At 41.9% G+C, this 23,097-nt stretch overlaps 1 protein-coding gene and 2 long non-coding RNA genes across 4 annotated transcripts in view; 1 reads left to right on the top strand and 2 right to left on the bottom strand.

Moving 5' to 3' along the window:
- Window positions 1-23,097, top strand: part of LOC120722304 (low-density lipoprotein receptor class A domain-containing protein 4-like) — a 246,493-nt gene that overhangs the window by 138,604 nt on the left and 84,792 nt on the right. The window lies entirely within an intron of this gene.
- On the bottom strand, window positions 4,504-22,357 carry LOC120722306. The gene is made up of 3 exons (XR_005693399.1): window positions 22,198-22,357; window positions 15,625-15,630; window positions 4,504-4,514 (listed from the first exon to the last, which is right to left on the bottom strand). It is a non-coding gene; the product is annotated as an uncharacterized LOC120722306 (long non-coding RNA).
- Window positions 4,754-8,450, bottom strand: LOC120722305. The gene is made up of 3 exons (XR_005693398.1): window positions 8,339-8,450; window positions 7,953-7,955; window positions 4,754-4,764 (listed from the first exon to the last, which is right to left on the bottom strand). It is a non-coding gene; the product is annotated as an uncharacterized LOC120722305 (long non-coding RNA).

Here is a 23,097-nt window from a genome sequence, read left to right as displayed (position 1 = left end):
TACACGAGAAGAACCAAGGCTACAGTGGCTGTGAGGGTGTATTTCCAACCACAACCTGGAGAGTAACCGGCAGTCAAAACGGTGAAGCCTCCCGTCCAATCGGTGGATCTCCAACCTGGAGGCTCGTCTAATCTGTACCTGGATGCCAGACGCTTTTCCTTGATTTCTTTTTAGGATTTCCTCAGGTACGTTCCGTGACTACTAAAAAATATTCAGGTGAGGAAGTGAAGCACACAAATGGTGGCGGAAAAGTTTTCTTATAACTGTTGCAATCATTGAAAAGGTGTTCCATAGACCCTTAGATGTATACACAGCAGAAGTGAGTTGCTTGGGCTGATATTATACCAGAAAATGCATAAAATACAAGACAGACAGGTAGCTGCCAACCTTAGCACAAGCCCCATCTTTTGCACTGTCTGTGGCAACAGCAACCAAAAAACCTTTATTCGGAATAGTGTTATAGTGTTACCATTTGCTAGTGCTGATTTTTAATCTTAATTTATATGAAGAAAGTAAAGCAAGTGTGAGTTATGTTTTGAATTTGAATTTCCTATTTGTTTTTTTTAAATACAGACAAAATTAGGGTTAAAATACCAGACGGATACCACTAAGAGAAGTATTATTTTAAGGATATCCATTGCTGGTCAAAGCATTTGTGAAATAAATGTAATCTAATTAGCAAAAAGGCTTCAAATGCAATCTGTTATTTTTCCTTCAGATCAGAAGTAGCTAAATATAATATTAATCATGTGATGTTATCAGCTCACACGGAGGGTATGTCACTAGGCCCTGCAGTCCGTTTTGGAATTCTTTTCATTATGCGGTGTGAGCGAGCGGTCCACTCTCAAGGCTCCACAGGAGCGCCCCCTCTTAGTGACCGGCGTTCCTTTGATTGTGTTGCAGGATCCCCGAGGCAGCGGATGGTTTTGCACTGAAACATCTCACATGCGTTACTAATGAAGACAGCAAACGTTTGTCATTCTCTGTGATCAATGCTTTACTGATCAGTCTGACGTGTGTTTAGAGCTTTAGAGTGGTGACAGCTGACAGCTGATGGCTTTCAGTAGCAAATGCATTGTTGTTAATTCGCCACAGATCTCAACATAACATCTGCTAGTGTATATAACAGCGGGGGGCCTGCTGTGCTGCCAGGAGATGTTTCTGTGACACGTTTAAGATTGGCTGACTGACCTGATTTTGACCTACATGCATAAAATATTTTATTTTTTTATATATTTTTTTTGAACTGCTACCACACCAACCATACCACCTCCCTTTATATTTTTGTACTTACAAGCCGGCACATTCTGTTCTATGTTTATTGGCAAATGTTGTGTTACAGATCATGTTGACTCTTTGAGCCACATAAAGATGTCTTTTTTTTTTACCTCTCCTGCACCCTTTAATGATGAGTTTAGGTACCTCCATATGTATCATTAAAAATGTGATTTGATGACCATCAGAACAGTTTCTGGGGTTTTTTGAGGGTAGCTGCAAAGGCAGAGAGCACCCTCACCAACTTCCACCCAGTCATTTGGTTTCATCAGCAGTCCTGAAATATGACAGAAAGCACTCAGTTCAGAAAAGAGCATCAAGGGTAGGTAAGCTTCCAAGGAGTAAAGAGTTAATGTATTACAGAGGTGTTTTCAGGATTGTTTTAAAAATCCTGTGAGAAGATTTGTCATTGAGGACAATGAGAAATCAATAAATATTGCAGCCAATGAAGTATACGGGGCGATTGTGGCTCAAGAGTTGGGAGGTCGCCTTGTAATCGGAAGGTTGCTGGTTTGAGCCCCGGCTTGGACAGTCTCAGTCGTTGTGTCCTTGGGCAAGACACTTCACCCGTTGCCTACTGGTGGTGGTCAGAGGGCCCGGTGGCGCCAGTGTCCGGCAGCCTCGCCTCTGGTAGCTTGCCATCACCAGTGTGTGAATGTGTGTGTGAATGGGAGGATGACTGGATGTGTAAAGCGCTTTGGGGTCCTTAGGGACTAGTAAAGCGCTATACAAATACAGGCCATTTACCATATACTAGCTACAGTGGAGGACAAGGTTGAACCGCAAGTAGCTAAAACAAATGCAGTCTTGTCTTTTCAAAGTAAATGTCTTCCCACAATATCTGGGAAGTAAGAAATTTCAGTGCACATTAAAGAACATTATTTGCTTACTTTCTTACATATTTACTGAGGAGAAAAAGTGTTTTCCTGTTGCAGTTTCCTCCTGTAGTTGCATCAATATGACACCACAGTTTTGGGGAAACTTTTGTGAAATGTCAGGATGCGTGCAGCGGCACCCAAGGCCGCCTATTCAGTCACGCACCTGTTGTATTGCAAGTGCGATTACACATGATGGCAGACAATCAGCCGCTGAGGCACAGAGCTGCGATCGCATCCAGATGAACCGATGATTAATTAGGTCTGCATGTCATTAGCACGAATGCGCTGGAGGACCATATGTGTCATCTTCAGTTTTACTATGCCGTTCCTAAAAGGGATCTATTGAATGGACATGTGCGTGTGAGATGCAGAGAGAGGAAAGAACGAGAGATGGGAGGGATTTCCAGCTCATTAAGATTCAGATTAGCAAAGCCATCCACTTGTTGTCCTCGGGCCCTCTGTGGAGCGGCCTGCTCTTCTGTGTGGTTCAAGGATTTACTCAGAGCAGACACAACATGAGAAACACTTGGGAAAGCACTGGATAAACACATTCATCAGGACCTCCCTCTTCCTTTCTTTTATCTTTCTCGCATTTACTTTCTGTAGCTGCTGCTTTCATCTGTGTTTCTGCTGTCTCTCTTTGTCTCTCGCCCTCCTTTCCTAAGCCCAGCGGCAGTCTTTGTAGCTTGTTTAATGTTTTTTTTTTCCTACCCCCGGCCGTACTCAGGTTAGACACGAGTGGCGCCTGGCTCTAAGTCCGCCGGCCCAGGCGGCGACGACAGCAGCTGCAGATCCTTAGAACCTCGGCTGCGGCTGCCGCCGCCCCCTCACCACACCATCACTTAACAGCGACAGCTCCGAACTCCTTCCTTCCATATGGTCACCTCCAAAGCTGAACCGCCTTTCGAGTCAGAGAGGGGGCTGAAGTGATTGTTCAGTCCTTTTTGGATATTCATGAGGCTTTAACATAGGAGATGTGCTTGATTTATTTTACTTTGAGAGACCGGTCAGTGTTGGAGGGTGGTGGAGTGCCGAGTAAATTGAGTGCACTTCAAAATATCTCCAAAATGCCAATGAAGGAAAAAAAATAGGCTTATGTTGCATGAATGTCATTCATTGTCGAGGCTGTTGGAAGGTGTTAAGTTTTAAGTTGTTTTCTGAATAAAAAAAATTGCATTAAAGGGTAACTTTCTTATCGTGGAGAGTGCTGGGAAGCTTATGAAAACAGTTGTGTATTGTCCTCTCAAGGGAGCTTTGTGAAGTCTGATCAAGTGGGGTCAGACTGTGGTAAAAACTTGGAATATGGAGTTCAAATGATGTGGGTGTTTAAATGGCAAAGACAGCCAGTGCTGCTAAGCTGCATTGTGGATATTAGAGAATATAGGGATTTTAGAGACAAAAAATAGGGACATCTTAGCCTTTTCTACTTCATTTTTCTTTTTTGATCAATTTTGTTTTAAATCTTTTAATTGCAGGAATCCTCTTTAGGGCTTAGATCTAAACTTTTCATTTTCTAACCAGATTAACTTTCTTTCTTTTTCCATTAATTCATAATTAATGTATTATTAATGCACCGGTCCTCATAATGTCATGCCATTTCTAGGGCTTTGAATGCAAATATGAATAATGACCAGCAAACAATGAGCCGTGTGTCATTTTTCATGTCACGAACTCCAGAAATCATCAACAGATTGGTGCCGGGTGGTGGCAGGGGGTTGTTTTTATGTTGTTTTTCTTCATCCCCATGACTCACGCAGTGTTGCTTTTTGATCCGATGACATCTCCAGCCGCTGCCGCCACACTGGAGCCTTGCCCTTCCCCTTCCTTTATTTCTTTTATCTACAGCTGTGGATTGTCGGAAAACGTCTTTAATCGATTAACGAAAGTATAAAGAGTTCTGAGATTTAAACAGAAAAAAAAAAGGTGAAGCTCTAAGTGTTACCCAGAGGTGCAAATGACAGATGAACGTGGCACTCTTAAAACTCTTTCAGAACTTCTCACTCCTCTTTCTCCTGCAGGCTTGTCAGAGTGCAGATTGTCTTCCAAGTTTGGGAATTCAAATATTCTTTTTCAGATATCGGAAGAAAGAGGAGTCTCCAGCGATAGCTGCTGCTGCGGCACTGTGTATCTGTTATGTGGGTCTGCTTCAATGAGAAAACACTCTTCTCCGGTGTTTTCCTTTTGGCATAGTTTACATTCCAGCGCAGATGTAGGATGGAGGTTTTGTCTCCAGCTACCACTGTAAGAAACCAAAACGTGTTGCAATGTTTCTGTTCGGCCCGGCCCCTCCTGAGTCGTTAGTATGCATAACAGGCACACTCCGGTGAACAGGTCGAGGTTGGAGGTCAAGGGTGAGTGGAGCTAATGCTTTCATGCTCTTGATTCAGCTCCTCTCGGGTGTAATACCCGCCTGTCAATTTGTTTGAGCTGCGGATTTACATAATGAATTTATATTAGCCACTGTTCTCCACACACTCCCTCCTTCACTCCCGTCTCTCTCTCTCTCTTCAACTCCTCTCTCAGTGTTGCAATTACTCCCTTTGCTCTCCCCTTCCCTCTCTCTCTCTCTTTACTTCCCCTTGTTCTCCCCCTCCTCCTTCTCTCCACTCCCCTCATCCTCCTCTCATCAAGTTTACCAAGTGCCCAGAGAGCAGAGTGTTTAAATGCAAACGAGCCTCATTTCCAAACTGACGCCACAGCCCAAGTATGCCTCGCACACAACAGCTTCAAGCCCCGCTGAGAGGTTTCGACAAGAGATGGATGGATGGAGATGATGGAAACAGAGTGAGAGAAAGCGTGATGGAAATGGAGAGAGGAGTGGGGATTCTTGGAAGTGCCGCGTGTTTAAAATAGGACGCAGAGCGGGAGTGTGGCGGAGCTCGTAGGTGTCAGGCGCTATTGACAGTCCCGCCAGAGAAGAGGTGATGAACGAGCCACTGTCTTATTAGTCAGAACATTCCATTCACCGCACAATGAGGTATTTTTAATTTCTGCTCCGGCGCTGCTGCCAAGTTCAACACTATCGTAGTATTTCGTGTTTATGCACTTTCATCATAATAACCTCAAAAAAGCATTGTCAACGCTCTTATTGGTTTAACCTACAGTGGGGTGAAAAAGTGGTGGTGTGTTTGCCTCCTTCCTGATTTTTGTACGTTTGTCACACTAAAATGTTTCAGATCACACAAATTCAAATATTAGAGAAAGATGACAAAATTAAACACAAAATGCAGTTTCTAAATGAAGGTGTTTATTATTAAGAGGGGAAAAAATCCAAACCTACATGGCCATGTGTGAAAAAGGGATTGCAGCCCCAAAATTATAATTAACGGTGGTGCCCTGATTACTGCCACACCCGTTCTCAATCAAGAAATTACTTAAATACGACCCGCCTGACAAAGTGAAGTAGATCAAAAGGTCCTTCCTCCGATCCAAGGAAATTCAGGAACAAATGAGAAGACAAGTAATTGAGATCTCTCAGTCTGGAAAAGGTTATAAAGCCATTTCTAAAGCTGTGGGATTCCACAGTCTCCACACTGTTATCCACAAATGGCGAAAACATCGACTAGTGGTGAACCTTAACATAAGTGGCTGGTCAACCAAAATTACCCCAAGAGCACAGCAACGACTCATCCAAGAGGTCATGTTGATGATCCCCAAGGCTTTTGGGAAAATACTCTGATGAGACAAAAGTTTAATTTTTTGGAAGGTGTGTGTCCCATTACATCTGGTGCAAAACTAACACAGCATTTCAGAAAAGGAGCATCATACCAACAGTAAAACAGGGTGGTGGTAGTGTGATGATGTGGGACTTTTTTGCTGCTTCGGGATGTGGTAGACTTGCTGTGCTAAATGGAAACATGAATTCTGCCATCTACCAAAACATCCTGAAGGAGAATGTCCGGCCATCGGCCACTTGGGTTCTGCAGCCTGGACAATGATCCAAAACACACAATCAAGTCCACCTCTGAATGGCTTAAGAAAAACAAAATGAAGACTTTGGAGTGGCCTGGTCAAAGTCCTGACATTAATCCAATTGAGATGCTGTGGCATGACCTTAAAAAGGTGGTTCATGCTCCAAAACCCTCCATTGTGGTTGAATTACAACAATTCTGGAAAGATGAGTGGACCAGAATTCCTCCACAGCCTTTTAAAAAACTCACCGCCAGTTATCAGAAACACTTTTGATTGCAGTTGTTGCTAAGGGTGGCCCAACCAGTTATTCGGTTTAGAAAGCAATTATTTGGGGGGAATTTTCCTCCCTTAATAATAAACACCTTATTATATTTGTCTAATATTTACATTTGTTTGATGATCTGAAAACATTTAAGTCTGACAAGCAATATATCAGGAAGGAAGCAAGCCAAACCACATGTTCCTGAGCAGAGTTCTGTTTTGCATTTTGACTATGTTTTGGATTTTGTACAGAAAATACAGACTGCCCAGGAAGTCTGTTTACTATCTGCAGCAGTGTTTTACATTAAGAGGCAACCTCCAGGTCTGAGAAAAATGAAGCCACCATCAAAGTGCCAAAAACAATTGCAGTTCCTCTAATGGCCACATGAGGCTCACTCCAAAAGCGAGTCAGTCCTCATAGACTGGAATGTTAACATATTCAGGTTTATAACATTAAAAAGCATGTTTGGGTGCTTTTGGATGCTCAGTGGCTGAGCAGACCTGAGAGCAGAGGTCCAGGATCAAGTCCACCCAAGGCCTTTCCTGCAAATCTTCCCCCTCTCTCTGTCCAATTTCCTTGTCACAATTTCACTATCCAGGAAAGGCAACAAATGCCAAAACCAAAAGTCTTCCAAAAGCATGTTCACAGGATGGTTAGAAAAAAGTTCTCCCTTTCATAATGTCTATAGGGGTATGGGGTGGCTTCTTTGATTGATAGTGTGTGCTAAAACAGGAAGTTATAGCTTGTAGGTATCTGCTAGGCTTCACCTTCGATGGTCTGAGTCCCTCTAACTGCACTGAACTACCCTCAAAGCACTTTTTACTGCAGTCACACACACATTCATACAAGCGCTTTTTCTGTGCCTAAGCACCTTGTTTAACATTTGCACACATACTCACACTCAGGGTTTAGTATCTTACCCAACGATGCTTCGACCTGCAGACTGGAGGAGCGGGGAAGCAAATCACTGATGTTCCAGTTGGTAGATGACTCGCTTTTTGAAATTTTGAAAACTGCTCATAAATGTTACATCTGACCTTATTAGCTTTATAGCTGTAAAGAGCAATAGGCACATTTGTTTAATGTTGTCAAATTATTGTGAGTGAATTAAAAGTAGGTGGCAGTGTCATTTACATGTTTAATGAATATTCATCATCTGGTTACATTTTAGAATGGGAAATATAATAATTTGGGCCCAGCTCTGCTCTCTGTTGACAGATTTAACTTTTTTTCTTTCTTAAGTTTCTTAAACTGTTGTTTCCCTTACATTTCTTTTGAAGCAGTAATATTCTATAAACTGTAGAGTTTTCCCCTTTCTTTAAGCTGTAGTGGACGGTACATCAGCAAGCTGTGATGTAAAGAACAACCTGAACGTGGTATCCCTGTTTCTGCCCCTTTTATCCTGGGTAGATGGGCTCCGAAGAAAGTGCTAAAAAGAGCTGAGACGACTGTCTGAGAATCAATTTAGTAGCCATTCTGGTGCTGTCGGCTATTTAATCAGGATTAAATTGTGAAATATAGATGTTCCACATTATCTGTTTACTTATAATAAAATTCATATTTGTTAGCCTATGAGCTTGGGTTCAAAGGTTATTCTTGACCCTGGAAACTGTAATTATGAAAACTGTCTCACTACCACTTTCATTTAGGAGATGGTGTGATATGATGAGAAGCAGCAAAGCAGCTACTTTTAACAGATAATGTGATTTTTAATTAAATGTGTGTTAAGGTTGATTTAACTTATTGAGAATTAGTGAGGATTATTAATGGAGCTTAAGAAATGGAAAAGTTTTGAATCGAATGAGTTGAAAGGTGATTGAATTAGAGTTTTTTATTTGCAGATAGATTTACACAGATTTGAATTAAGATGCACATTATTTATCATAAAAACATTTTGAAACAAAATTGTTTGAATCATGGATATTTTCTGTTTTATTTCTTTTTCTTTTCTTGACATTTTTGTTTCAGATAATATTGTATTTTATTGACAACTGTAATAGTTGCACAGAACAAAGAAAGAGGAGATGTTTCACTGTGATGGGTTATTATGTCAGGTAATGCTTCTAATGGGAAACAATTGCTCAGGAATTGTTGAGTCTAGACCGAGAGACAAAAAGACAAGTAGTGAGTGAGAAGTGTTTATCTGTGATAATCAATTAATTAGCTTTAAGATGATACTCAGAAGCAAGGATGATCTATTTTGTTTAATGATCAGTAGCTCGTCTGCTGAGAAAATAGTTTCGAGCCATGCTAGCAGCTCAATGAAGCTTCACTAAGACATAGCAGTGCTGTGATGTTAACATGTACACAGTGACAATACTTTGCTTGCTGTCTACATTTTTGTGGAGCAAGTCACAATTTCAAGGCACACCTGTTTGTTCTAGCTGCGCTCCACAGCCTGTGTGTCATCTGACATTATCACTTCTTCTTTTCAGACTAGCACACTTTTGACAGAAAATTTGCAGTACATGGATCTAGCATAACTTGTGCTCCACTATACTTTGCTTCCATTGACTTGTCAGCCTTTGTTACAGAACCAACACATTCTCCTCTCAGAAGAGATGTTTGTTCAGACTCTGTCAAGGATTCTTTTAGTTGGAAATAAGCATGTCCCAAGCATTGATATGCAATCAATTATTACTTAATGTATAGCTTTGTGTGGTTGTACATTAAAGCAATCCTGGAGCCTATGCTGGCTGCCATAGGGCGAGAAGTCGTGTACACCCTGGTCAGATCGCCAGTCTGTCTCAGGGCAAACAGAGAGACAGAAAGCCGTTCGCACTCACATTTACACATGTGGCCAATTTAGAATCACCAGTTAACCTAACCCCACTAACTAATGTCTTTGGACTGTGGGAGTACCCCAAGAAAACCCACACTCAGACATGGGGAGAACATGCAAACTCCACAGAGTGCCAGATGAGACATTTTAGACTTGGACTTGATGTGATCACCTAAAGCAGGGGTGGGGAACTCCAGGCCTCAAGGGCCAATGTCCTGCAGGTTTTCGATGTGTCCTTGATCCAACACAGCTGATTTAAAGGCTAAATTACGTCTTCAACATGTCTTGAAGTTCTCCAGGTGTGTTGACCCAGGGTGAAATCTAAAAACTTGAGGCCTGGAGTTCCCCGATCCCCGACCTAATGTAATTAGTGTAAACTCTCTTCTTCTTCACACTAACTCTATGCATATCTTCCTTAACTTTGAGGTCTTCCTCTTTTTCTCCTTCCTGGCAGCTCCATCTTCAACATCCTTTGTCCAGTATGTCCACTATCCCTCCCCTGCCGATGTCCAAACCATCTCACCCCTGTCTCTCTGTCTCCAAACAAGTCAACCTGAGCTACCCCTCTGATTTACTCATTTCTAATCGTGTCCATTCTGGTTACTCCCACTGCAGATCTTACCATCTTCATCTCCACCTCCTGCTTTCTTGTCAGCGCCACTCCAAACCACACATCATATCAGGTCTCATATCAGGTCTCACACATTGTAAACCTTCCCTTTCACTCTTGCTGCTATCCTTCTTTCATAATTCACCCCTGACACTCGTCTCTACATACTACACCTTGCCGGCACTCTCTTCTTCACCTCTCTCATGCACTGTCTGTTGTTTTGGGTGGCTTAAACTCATCCACCTTCACTATGTCTGCTCCTAGAGCTTCACTTCTGCACCGGTCTCCGTCTTATTCACACACATGTATTTGATCTGGGTTCTACTGACTTTCATTCTTTTTCTCCTACTCTCCTTCTCTCTAGTTGCACAGTCAATAGTCAAACACAGAACAAATGTCTGTGATCACCAAAGACTCAAGGAACATAAATGTGGGCTTCCAGTTCCACTTTCTTGGGCCAGTTTCTCAGACGTTTCAGGTAGAACAATGGTCTTACTAACAGACGCAATCTAAGTCGGGATCAAAGCAAACCGTGGCCCAGTTTCCAGTTTTCTAATGTGACAACTTTCTTTTGAAGGTGGGGGAAGAGGAGGTCTTACATTTTAATTAAAATATAGTCTAACATTTCGATTACAATTCAAAAGAAAAATAAAACAACACTAGCAAATTCCCGGCATTTTGTCCAACGATAAGTGTGAGGATGTGAGAAGACAGAAGAGCAGTGCCACCTGAAAACAAAGAAGCTGCACAAGCTGAACACAACCTGTATATAAAGTGGCAATGAAATTAATCTATTCATTCATTTTTCTCCAATTAGTCAAACCGCAATAAAAGGCTAACCTGCCAACGTGAGGTGCATGACCGACTGCAAACCAATCAGTGTCAAGTATAGGGAGACGCAGCTCTTGTAGGCGATGATGACAGGAAGAAGAAAGAAGGGGGAAAAGGCCTTTTTTCCTGTATCCCAGCTACTCTTTCAAAATAGATGTTTCATGTGTCACTATGCAGGCCTGATGGCGCTACCCCGCACATTGTCCTGCACTCCTGCTAGGAAGATGTGTAGTCATTCACCTAGTGCTTTGCCCACACACACACACACACACACACACACACACACACACACACACACACACACACACACACACACATACACCTGACAGCAACAGGGACCTTACATCATTGTTGAAGACAAGGAGCCGCTGTAAAACTTCCCCGGAGGCCCTGAGTTTGTGTGTGCGTGTCATCGTGAGTGTGTAGTTCACTAACATGCTTTTGTACTGAATTTAGCTGCCTGTCTGACCCCTCCCTACCCCCTGCTTTTTCTTTCAGTTTCTTCAACTCCATAGTGTATACTAGGTAATGATGAGCCCCCACCCGCCTCTCTTCATACTTAGTTTGATAGACTTGTCTATCCTCCTCCTCCTACTACTCCCTCAGTCTATTTGGGCCCAGTGTGTGTGCTAGGTAATGATGCAGCTGGGCCATTAAGAGCGGGGGGCTATTTGACAGCGCCCCACGCCTTTCATTCCCTGCACCCCCTCCTACATACACACACATACGCATACATGGATGCATACACACACAGGGCCTGAAAGGACCCAAATGAACCCCCACAGGAGTAAATGGAGCCATCGCCCTAACGCTGAGTATTTCTCTCTAGACGAGGATTGTGCATTTGTTTTGAAAAGGGAGAGGGGGGGAGGGAGGTTGAGGCGAGAGAGGGAGAGCTGAAGTTAGGTCTCTCTGTCTCTCACTGGTAAAACCCACCGACCGTCTTTCTCCTCTCTCTCAGGCGCCCTCCCACTCTGTCTTTCTGAGGTTGTGTATGTATGTGTTTGAAGTCTGCCCATTTGTCTTAGGGGATTGTGCAAGGCTTGTATTGACTATTGAGTGCGGTGGTGTGGAGGGGGATCTGAAGGTGTTAAAGGCTTGATGTGAATAGCCTCCATCCGTCAGCCTCGGAGGTCGGTGGGGCGATACTGGAAGTCCTGGGTGGTCCAGCGTTTTCATTTAAAACACCCGCCATTCACATATGCATTTGTCTACTGTAAGAGATGGGTGGGCGGTTGGGTGTGTACGCGCACACAATCAGGGAGACTGATGTGTGTTTGTGTGATTTAGGCTTAACTCTCAAGTCCAGAGTTATGCAGGTAGTGTGATACATTTACAGGTCAGGTTAAATTGAGGTTTAGATCAACACAACAACCAACACTTAGACTTTAAGCTAGGCAGCGGACATATACAGCCCGCAGATTAGTTTCGGAAAGCTTAGTTTTACTATTTCTGCATTAATTAAAACATGGAAGTATGCATCTTTAGGTTCAGTGTCGTATGGACTGTATGTGGCACCTGGTTTAAAAGTGTTGAGAACAAATAAAGAGTCAAGGCTAAAGATTAGCTTGGATTTTAGCAGCTAATTCCCACAGGCATGGATCAGTGTAAACACTGACTGACAATGCAGTAATCATCTTGTTGCGCCGGCTGCTGAGCTCTGTGGGTTTTTGCAGCAGCTCTACCTGTGCTAGATGCACCTGCTCCTTGTCGTTTCTATCTCTGACTTTATGTCCTCTACAAGAGTTTCTGTTTTTTTTGCTGGTTGTTCAAATGTTCAATAAAAGCATGTATGCTAACTCATAACGAAGAAAGTTTTGTAACTATCCCCACTAATGAAGACTGTCATTTCCACAACACTTTTTACACATACAAATCTTTTTTACACACATACAAATTATTTTTACACATACAAATCCTGATTTACAAGTACAAAACTGATTTACAAGTACAAAATATTTATGACCACAATTTGAGCCCATAGGTTCTTTGTAGCCACTTACCATCAGAGTTAATCCAAGTTAATCCAACAGTGATGTCTGTATGTCTGTATATCAGTAGTCAAACCCATACTGGTAAGAATGGTAAGCATTTGTTATGAATTTCTTAGTACAATGTCTTCTATTACTTTGGCTGCCTGCTAAGCTAATTTAAAACACCAAGCTGGACTCAGCATCAGAAAAAGTTTTTGTGATGCTGGTGTCTTTTGAAGCATATGATTATCTTATAATTTACATAGTTTTCTGTGTAGTTACTAACAGACCCTTAAAGAAGTTTGTGCTCCAGTTTTGGTAAAGTAAAAATCAAGTATTTAATCAGTTACTGAAAACTAGCAGGTATCTGTTTCGGTTACTTTACCTTGCTAACCAAGCTAGTTAGCATGGTCAAATTGACATTTAGCATTCTAAATGCTAAATGTTACTTTCATACAAAATACAGTTACTTTTGGACAAATAAACAAATAAATAAGTTGGAGGGGAAAATGCCTTAACATTGAAATCAGTCGTTTCAGGACCTCACAAAAAATCTTGCTATACAGTGTATGTTTTTAACAAGTGATAAGAGTATTTAAATATTAGCCCAGTACAGGAAGTGTGCATTCATGGCACATGCCAAACTATCCGGTTGTTCAGTCTGACGTCACTAGCCGTGTCTGGACCTAAACTCCGCTGCAGGTCCATATATCAAACGATCACTATGGCATTACTGAGAGTTGAAAAACTGTCTAAAGTCTTTCATCTTTAATAAAATGATCAGCGTTCTGCTCTACCAGGTGTAACAATTGAGTTTAACATCCAGGCATCCATGAAAACGGAATTTATGACATTTAACGGAGTTAGAAGTTAGCAGGGAGTTAGCTCGCTAGCTTCTATCTAAATACAATATAGCATGTCCTGACTGCGGGGTTTTGGAAACAAATTAAAACGTACAGCTCTGCTATCACTTCCAGCATAAATGAAGACAGAAAACTAAACAGCAGTGACGTTTGTAGGGTTACTGAAGTTGGCCTAGCTGGTATATAATGATGTGCTACGTGACCGCTAGCGACACAGCTATGTTAGCATAATATAAACAAGCTAACTTTTTTCCCACTCGATAAAAGTTAACGTGAGTGTTCTCGGTGGTTGATCTGATATCCTCGTGTTGGTGTTGTTCCCAAATCATCATACTAAATGTTGTTCCAGGATCAACATTGCAAGTAACCAATCAGAATGCTGTGACGTCATACCTTTGCGACTTCGGGAAAAAACGGCGTAAAACAAAAAACTGTACTTAAGCTGCGTGAAACCGCCTCTGTCCACCGATCAACGGACCCTAACCCTAACCGTAACCCTTTAATAAACAGTAAGCAGAATTGATATTGTCCTTGCAACATTGGAATTTCATAAATGCACGAATGGCTTGGCGCGCAAAGGAATAACGTCACAACAATGTGATTGGTCACTTGCAATGTTGAACCTGGAACAACATTTTCATGATGGTCTGGGAACAACACCAACACGAGGATATCAGATCATCCGTTCTCGGTGGTCAGGAACAAATGTAATCGCATGGCAGGATGCTGTAAAAGGACCAAACTTCAGCCAGGAGAACAACTGAGATAATCCATCCACAATACGAGGTTAGTCATTCATATACTGCTGCATGGGCTGGGCTGTAGTTACATCCTAAGGTTTTAAAAACTGAGCTTAAATAAATGATTAGCGGTAATAAAAGCCGAGGGAGGTCAACAGTGATCACTGACTGTTTTAGGAGCTTTTTGAGATCAAATAGAAGAAAATACATAACATTAAACATGTTAACAACACAAAAGCCATATTAAACGCAGACTACTTTAGGCCCGGAAGTAGGATTCATCGCGTCATCACTGAACAATCGGATAGAATTTCCCAGTGTCTTAAGCTGTACTGAGAAAAATAATAAGTGCTGTGCTTGGCTGAGACATAATAGACCATTTTACTGGCTACACCATCACTGTTTATAAACTGCAAAAGGGTCTATAAATTTAAAAAAAAATCAGTACATATGTGTGAGTGAGTCAGCAAGTTTTCAGATGTGCTCTTTAGCTGCCATTAGCATGCAATTAGCTAAGTTCATATTGATAATTACCCTAGCAATGCCCGGTCCTTTGCTCTCTTCTAAACACTGTAAATAAGAGTTCTCTCGGGAGGCTATTCTAGTCATTACACGAACCATTATGTTCAAATAAAAAGTGACTCCTCACAGTGAATTACTGCATCCATGCATTTACATACATTACTGTTTGTTTGTATGGCCTATAATGTGAAGGGAAAGTGGTATGTGTGCCCACAGTGAGAACTCGTCAGGCTTTCCTACTATTTTTGCCATTGATTTGCTGGTTGCCTTGGTGTTTGTGTGTGTTTGTTTGTGTGTGTGTGTGTGTGTGTGTGGGGGGGGGGGGGGGTTACATTCTAAGACCATATTGTAGAGGAGCTTTTATCATTTTTTTTTATGTCCTCCAACTCAGCACCCCCTAACTTGTATCAGAACATGCTTTTCTGTGTTTTCCCCCCATTTTGCAGAGGTTTTTAGCACACAAAAATGTGTAGCTGAAGGACGCGCTAGTCTTTAGATCCTGAAATGAAAACTTACCATTATTAATAGCAGAAAATGTGTGTTCTTGTTTGTAGGGTGACTGAGGTGATATTAGATTCTAACTGAAGAATTTAAAACTAAGGCTTTTCACTTAGATGCTTAGCACAGTTTAATATTTCATTACGTTATTGCTCTTGAAAGAATGCTTTTCATATTGAGAGTGCTGAAATTTGAATAAATACTTTACACCTTCAGCAAATTATAGTTAGACAGACTTATTCATTTGTGACTTCATGATGCTATGGGTGGAATGAAAGACCTCTTTCAATGAATACTCACTTTGCGCAGAGAGTAAAAGCCTCATAAAGTACTGGAATATATTGTATAAATTATTTATGGGCAAAAAATGTTATAACAGAAGTTGAAAATGAGGAAAGCTGGAAACTGACATCCTTTTACGCCAACCAGGGAAAACAAGCCTTCCAGGGTGCTTCTCTATTTTTTATTTTTTTTTTACTTCAGACTGGTGCACAGGCCTAGATTTTAACTGGATGCCATTCAACACTGGAACTGTGTGTGTGTGTTTGTGTGTAAGTAGAGTGATAATTATAACTGTCTGACACCTCTGGGTTCCCAGACTGGGAGGCCTCACAGAACAGCAGTCAGTCAGTCATCCGTGTGTGTGTGTGTGTGTGTGTGTGTGTGTGTGTGTGTGTGTGTGTGTGTGTGTGTGTGTGTGTGTGTGTGTGTGTTTTATGTGTGTGTGGGGCACGATTCCATCTGCATTCTCCACTGTCACATTGCCATAGAAAGAGAGAGAGAAAGAAAGAGTCCCTATGGACACCACTCAAGCACACAATGTCATTTTTCCCTCTTCTCTCCTCCTTACCACCTAGGACAGCCCAACAAACACTTGTGATGCTAAAAATGTGTGCATGGTATGCAAATCAAAAGCTACTTTCACTGGTCCTCAGGGGGTCTGCAGTGACATTGTCTGAGTGTGTGTGTGAGAGGAGATGCGAGGGAAGACAGAGGGATGCGATACCGCGTAGCCATGTTTTCGTATCAAGCCGTGAACCCCTGGTGTTAAAACTCATTTGTCATACACGCCACAGCCGGCTTCTACAGCCGGCTGTCTTGTAAGTGTGTGCCCCTTTATTCGAGGATCCATGGCCTATCAGATGGAAAGGTGACGGTGTGTGACATTTGATTGGCTTCTGTGTCAGTGAGCTGTCACTTCTATGTAGGAAATGAACACTCGTGTCTCTGTTGACCAGCGGTGTTTGGCCTCAGTCGCATCCAGCTGTGTTACAGCTGCAGGCGCAGATGCTTTGGATGCTGTAAAAACTTTATTGATCTGGGAAACCTTGACTGAGTGCCGTACCCCGATTCCCGTTCACCCGTTTCCCCCAATTCCCTTTTTTTAAATTTCAGCAGCTCACCAGCAGTATCTAAAATTAGTCCAGATAACCAAAACTTTTGTGCTGCTTTCAGAGGCTTGATGCCAATTTGAGATCATATTCCGTATGTATTATTATCTCCAAGTTCTGTCTTCAGTTCAAGAGCCCACTTACATTCACTTGGCATATACAGTTTTGCTTTTGACTTGCTTTGTATGTTTTACTGTAGAACGTGTGCAAAAGCATGTAACTATTACAGTGTTTACAGTGTATTAGATGGAGGAGTTGTATGGGGAGATGGCCACTGTGTCGTTCAGTCGTGCTTTTTGGTAATCTCAGTCTCTCACTGAAAGTACTCCTGTGACTAGCCAGCACGTCGTGGAGTGGGTGGGAAGTATTATCCAGCATTGTCCTTATCTTGGACAACATCCGCCTCTCAGACACCACCCCAAGGGAGTCCAGCTCCATCCCCACAACATTACTGGCCTTGCAGATCAGTTTATTGAGTCTGTTGGCATCTGCAACCCTCAAACTGCTGCCCCAGCATGCAACGGCGTAGAGGATAGCACGTGACACAGCAGACGGATAGAAAATCTTGAGCAATGTTATACAATGTTCAACTGTGATTGCAGCTTTAACTTTTTACACTCTGTTGTGCCTCGGATCTCAATTAATAATAGATTTATCAGTGCTATCAAAGAAAAACCTTAAACACTAAATAATGAAACAAATATGTAATGCACACACTTCTGCCAATTGAGGGTCAGAATTGCTGAATGTGTTGACTATAAAAGTGCAGATCAACAGTCATCACATGACGCAGGATGCTGTGTACATTCTAAATTATGGTAAATGGCCTGTATTTGTATAGTGCTTTACTTAGTCCCTAAGAACCCCAAAGCACTTTACACTACATTCAGTCATCCACCCATTCACACACACATTCACACACTGGTGATGGCAAGTTACATTGTAGCCACAGCTGCCCTGGGGCGCACTGACAGAGGCGAGGCTGCCGGACACTGGCGCCACCGGGCCCTCTGACCACCACCAGTAGGCAACGGGTAAAGTGTCTTGCCCAAGGACACAACGACCGAGACTGTTGGAGCCAGGGCTCGAAACGGCAACCTTCTGATTACAAGACGAACTGCCAACTCTTGAGCCACGATCGCCTCTTGAGCCAGCCATACATTTTATTCTGCTGGAGCCTATCTGCTGGGGGTGTGGCATCTATCCCAGCTGTCATAGGGTGAGAGGCAGAGTACACCCTGGACAGATCGCCAGTCTGTCACAGGGCTAACAAAGAGACACAAGCAACTGTTCACATTCACACCTATGAGCAATTTAGAATCACCAGTTAACCGACCCCACAAACTAATGTCTGCACGTTTTTGGACTGTGGGAGGAAGCCGGAGTACCTTCAGAGAACAGAGGAATGAGGAGGACATACAAACTCCACACAGAAAGGCTCCGTGCAGATGGTGGAGTCAAACCCCGGACCTTCTCACTGTGAGGCAACAGTGTTAATCCTCCAGCACTGAAGGATTAACACTTTATGTTGTATTATGCTTATCTATTGTCTTTGTTTTGAGATTGTGGGTGGATGGACGGCTCACTTACTGCAGACCAAATTTATCAGAGAATGAATTTGTTATAGCTAGCTAGCTAGTATCATCAATTCTGTTGATTCACCCTCCTTCTGCTGTTTAATTGTTTCTCTCTTTCTTCTTTGAAGATAATAGAAAAGGATTCCACACTCAATGGTTTGCCTGGTATGAGAATACATAGCGTATTTTTCCGATTAAAAATCGACACTGCACCTTATAATCCGGTGCGCCTTACCGATGTTATGCGGTACACGGCTCTCAAAAATCTGTCAAAACATGTTTTAGTACGACTTTGTTAAGCTACGAAGTCTCACCACTTGAGGGATTGTCGGAGCATTGCGGCTACCGCAATCAGAGCCTCAAAGTCAAACGAACACAGCGGCATAACTGAGAGTTAAAAACTGTCTAAATTCTTTCATCTTTAATAAAATGATCAGCGTTGCTGCTTTACCAGGTGTAACAATTAAGTTTAACATCCAGGCATCCTTAAAAATAGAATTTATTAAATTTAACAGAGTTAGAAGTTAGCAGGAAGTTAGCTCGCTAGTTTCCATCTAAAGGTGATATAGCTTGTTCTGACTGAGAAATTTCTGAAAAAATTAAAGTGTACAGCTCTGCTATCACTTCCAACATAAATGAAGACAGAAAACTAAACAGCAGTGACGTTTGTAGGGTTACTGAAGTTGGCCTAGCTGGTATATAATGATGTGCTACGTGACCGCTAGAGACACAGCTATCTAAGCACAACAAACACAGTGAAGCTGGAGGATGAACGCTAACTTTTTTCCACTCATTAACGTGAGGGTTCTCGATTGTTTGGGACAAATGCAATCACATGGCAGGATGCTGTAAACGGACCAAACTTCAGTCAGGCGAACAACTGAGATAATCCATCCACAACACGAGGTCAGGTATTAATATATTGCAACAACATGGGAATAGAGCAGCTGCGAGAGAATTCAACATTAATGAATCAATGATACAGAAGTGGAGGAAGCAAGAAGAATGAGTTTAATAAAGTTTGACTTATCTGACTGTTTTATTTCGCTTAATGAACCTTATAATACGGTACCTCTAATGCGCTTCATATAGCCATAGTTGATAGGATGAACATTGTTCAGTCAGCAACTTTAAGTATGGAAGTACACGATTTCAAAACACAGCAACCACCTTCAATGCTTTGAAAAAACCCCAGAAAGCTAGCAAGCTGGCAGATTGCCGCTGATTCTACAACTCATTTGAATGATCACCTGAGTCTCTACAACAGAGGTGAAGAGTGCAAAGTTAGTGTGTCATGTTACAAAAGGCAGCTTTAAATGAAGTTTAATGCTTCTTTAAATGTGAGGCATGTCGGTAATACAGGACCCAGATCTGCCAAAGAATAAACTCTTTGTATTCACAGCTTTGTTTTACTTTACAGTTTTGTTCCACTTCGGCATGGTTGTGCTCAAATTTGCTGCACCTGTAACCTGTTTGCTCACGTTCCCAGATTGAACTCTGTTGCTGCATAATAAACTCCAATTTTTATTTGGAACCAAGAGTCCTTAATGAACAAATGCATGATTGGTTGCCCCGGAAAAGTTGGAAAGCTGATTCTGTTCATTTGGATGTTGCGTTTTTACGTTTCGTCTATCATCCAAGTGACTTCCTCAGCCGAGACTGGGATTTTCTTACCTGGATGATTGAGCATGCATCAAGACTGATGGCAGCATTATGGTCATGGGACAGTAGTAAAAACATCTATGCATCTGCAAAAAATAATCTTTTTTTTTCCCTTTTCCAAACTGATAAATGATGGACGGTGAGGAGTTTCATTCTCAGCATTGTAAGCTAGCAGCCGTACAGTCACATGGCAGCTTCTGGGCTGTTGCTCATAAGGAGAGCTGCTGCATTGCAGCACAAAATTAGTGTGTCAGTGTGCAGGTTGCCAGATGATGATTCCTCGTGTTTTCTGGCAGCTGAAAGAGAATAAAATGTTGAATTTCTAAACAGCTTCAGTAGCAGTGGAGCCGGAGTCTAATGTTGTGTGCACAACACAAGAACTAATAGGACTTCTAGAATAATCCGCTGATGAAATAATGATGAATGATATAATAAAATAAATCAATAACTTTGCCTTTTGTGTTCCAGCAGACATTTGCTGCATTGGAAGATGTTTTTCTTCTGTGCCGGAGGCGGTGGAAGATTAAAGTCAGTGCTGAAATGTTGTGACTATTAACAAATGCAGTTCTTAAAACTGTAAAGCTGTAAATTTGTGAGACACTACAAAAGGTTGTAGCAGATTAAACAAGTGTGGGGGGTGGAATCTGAGTTCTTGGCTGCTGCAGTCAGCACAAAATGCAGCTTAAAGCATGGTCCTAATCTCACTGCACTCACACTACTTGGAAAAAAAAACGAAATACAGAGGAATGCTGATGACACTGTGTTTCCCTTATGAAAGTTTTCAAAGGTAACAAGAGTGTCTGCCCAGAATTTCACAGATAGAACACAAAATTCATAGAAGAGACGAGATGAAAATAAAGCAGCAGCGTTATTTTCAAATTTGTAATTTTGGAGGTGTAAACTGAAGTAAGAATTTTGTGTAGGCAAATGGGCTTTTATAACAGTTAAACACTGTTATTGCGCACCATGTGATGCACTGAATGTTAATAAAAAATTATGAATGAATTGTTCATTTCCTATATCAGTATTTTGTACGCACTCGTGTGTTTTTTGCTGAGGGAAATTCTGTATTCTAATAAAAAATTAAAAAAACCTCTGTCAAAGGAAACCCGAGTCTGTTCGTACAGTTGCTGGATGGTGGGAATTATTAAAGCGTGGTTGCTAAGTTGGCACTTGCAAACTAATTATCCTTTGTAAGCGGAACATAACCTACTTCAAAAAAGCAACCGAAGGCAGAAGGACCGTTTGCTGAATTGTGTGAAAGTGTCAGGTCGGGCAGTGGAGGCTAGTTTGTGCTACGGGAAACCAAACAGAAGAAACTTCACACGCATTTCCAGGTGTCATGCTAAATGGATTAGCAATACTTCCTTCATCCCACAATGCCAGAAAAAGAGGAACTGACATGTCAGATAACATGCACTCACTGAGCACTTTATTAGGTGCTTTTTTGCCTTCAGAACTGCTTTCATCCTTCAGGTGTGCTGGAAGTTGGAACAAGGTGCTGGAACTATGCTTTAGAGATTTCGGTCCATAGTGACATGATAGCATCACATAGTTACTGCAGATTTGTTGGCTCTCTTATTAAACCACATTCCAAAAGTGCTCATTTGGATTGAGATCTGATGAATTTGGAGGCCAATAGAGTATAGTGAACTCATTTTAATGTTCAAGAAAGCAATTTCAGACGATATGAGCTTTGTGACATGGTGCATCATCCTGCTGGACGCACCCAATACACGATGGGTACGCTGTGATCATAAAGAGATGGATATGGCCAGTCAACAATACTCAGGTAGTGGCCTGTGTGGTACCAACAACGATGACACATTCACAGTCACTTAAATGATCTTGAAATTTCAGCTCTGACTTTGGTGTACCTTGGAACAGAAGTGTGAAAAGCAGTGAGCTAGCCTAGCTGACTTTCCATGTTCGGTTTAGTCACATTAGCCTAATAGTTTAGCTAAGCTTGTTATTTACTCATTAATCATTTTAATGGCAATAGTTTCTAAAAAATGCTCCAAAAGGTGCATTAATGAAAATATCCTTTTGCTGAAAAAAAGTTTATTATGAAGGGTCCTGTTGAATAACTAACAGCAAACCCCATGTAGTATCTGCAGCTGGTGCATCTAAGCAGTTTAGCATCTAGCTGCTGAACAGCAGCGTATGTAGGAGTGAACAGAACAAGTATTTTTACTTACTAAGGTTGAGACCAAAACTGAATGTTTAGAAGAGTAAACACTGAATTTTTTTTCGCAGGTGGGCAGAAGCACAACACAAAATGAAGACGAACACTGGTCCTTATCTTCTTTTAACTGCTAACGGTTTGCTAACTTGTTAGTCTTGTTTTGTTTGTTTTTTTACAGTTGAGCCATTGTCGATTTGTATATAGTAAGTATTGAAATGTTAATGTTGTGGGTTAACCGTGTTTTCTTCACTGGGTATTAGTTTGTCACAAAAGGCCTGGCTTGTATAAAGAGAGAAAAAGGAAGAGGAAGAAAGTAAAGAAAAGAGTGTACAAAGAAAGGGATAAACAGGCAGAGCGTGCGTGTGTTTGTGTGTCTAGTCTTATCAGCTTGTGGTTAAGGTGCGCAGTGCAGCCATGCTATCCTCAACGGCTGCTTCTGAGCAGGGCTCAACCATTTAAACAAGTCCTCACACAAATGCAGTGATCCCACGCACACACCATCAACAACACAAATTCAAAAGCTCAAATAGATAGTCATGGAAATTGCGTCTGACCCACACACGCGCGCACACACACACACACACACACGCTTTACAAATACCATTCATCTTCGTAATTAAAGAAGAACAGGATGTCCGAGTAAGAAATGAGACAAACTCCTCTAATCTCGTTGTTGAGAGAAAGCAGGGAGTTCCACCAGACAAGCACGTAATTCTGTCACTCCCTTTGTCTCTCTCTTTCTCACACACATATACACACAAACACACACACCTACTCCAGTCCTTTTTTCTTCGTCGTTCTCCTTCTCTTCCTCTCCGAGTTGTTCTTTTTGGACAGAGTTGCACTGCCCTTTTCAAAGTTATTTCGAACGCCTCAGGCTCCCATTAGTATTCAGCTTAACGCTGCCTCTCTTTGTTTCAAGGAGAAATTGCCAACTCTTAGCCTAAATTTTGCAACAAGACATTGGCAAATGGTCTGCAGCCCAGACAAAAATGATACGATTCACCTGAGTACCCCTCCTTCCTCTCCTTCTTTCTGTCTTTCTTTCTCGCCTTTCAACCGGCTGCCCACCGTCACACACCTCCCCTCACCCGCACTCCTCGGTGGGTGCTGTTATGAATCGATTTGGTGGAGGT

Source organism: Simochromis diagramma, unplaced genomic scaffold (assembly GCF_900408965.1).
Source record: "Simochromis diagramma unplaced genomic scaffold, fSimDia1.1 OVJJ01000618.1, whole genome shotgun sequence".
In the NCBI taxonomy this organism is placed as follows: Eukaryota; Metazoa; Chordata; class Actinopteri; order Cichliformes; family Cichlidae; genus Simochromis; species Simochromis diagramma.
Note: the sequence above shows the minus strand (reverse complement) of the source record. Positions and strands in the feature narration are given on the sequence as shown.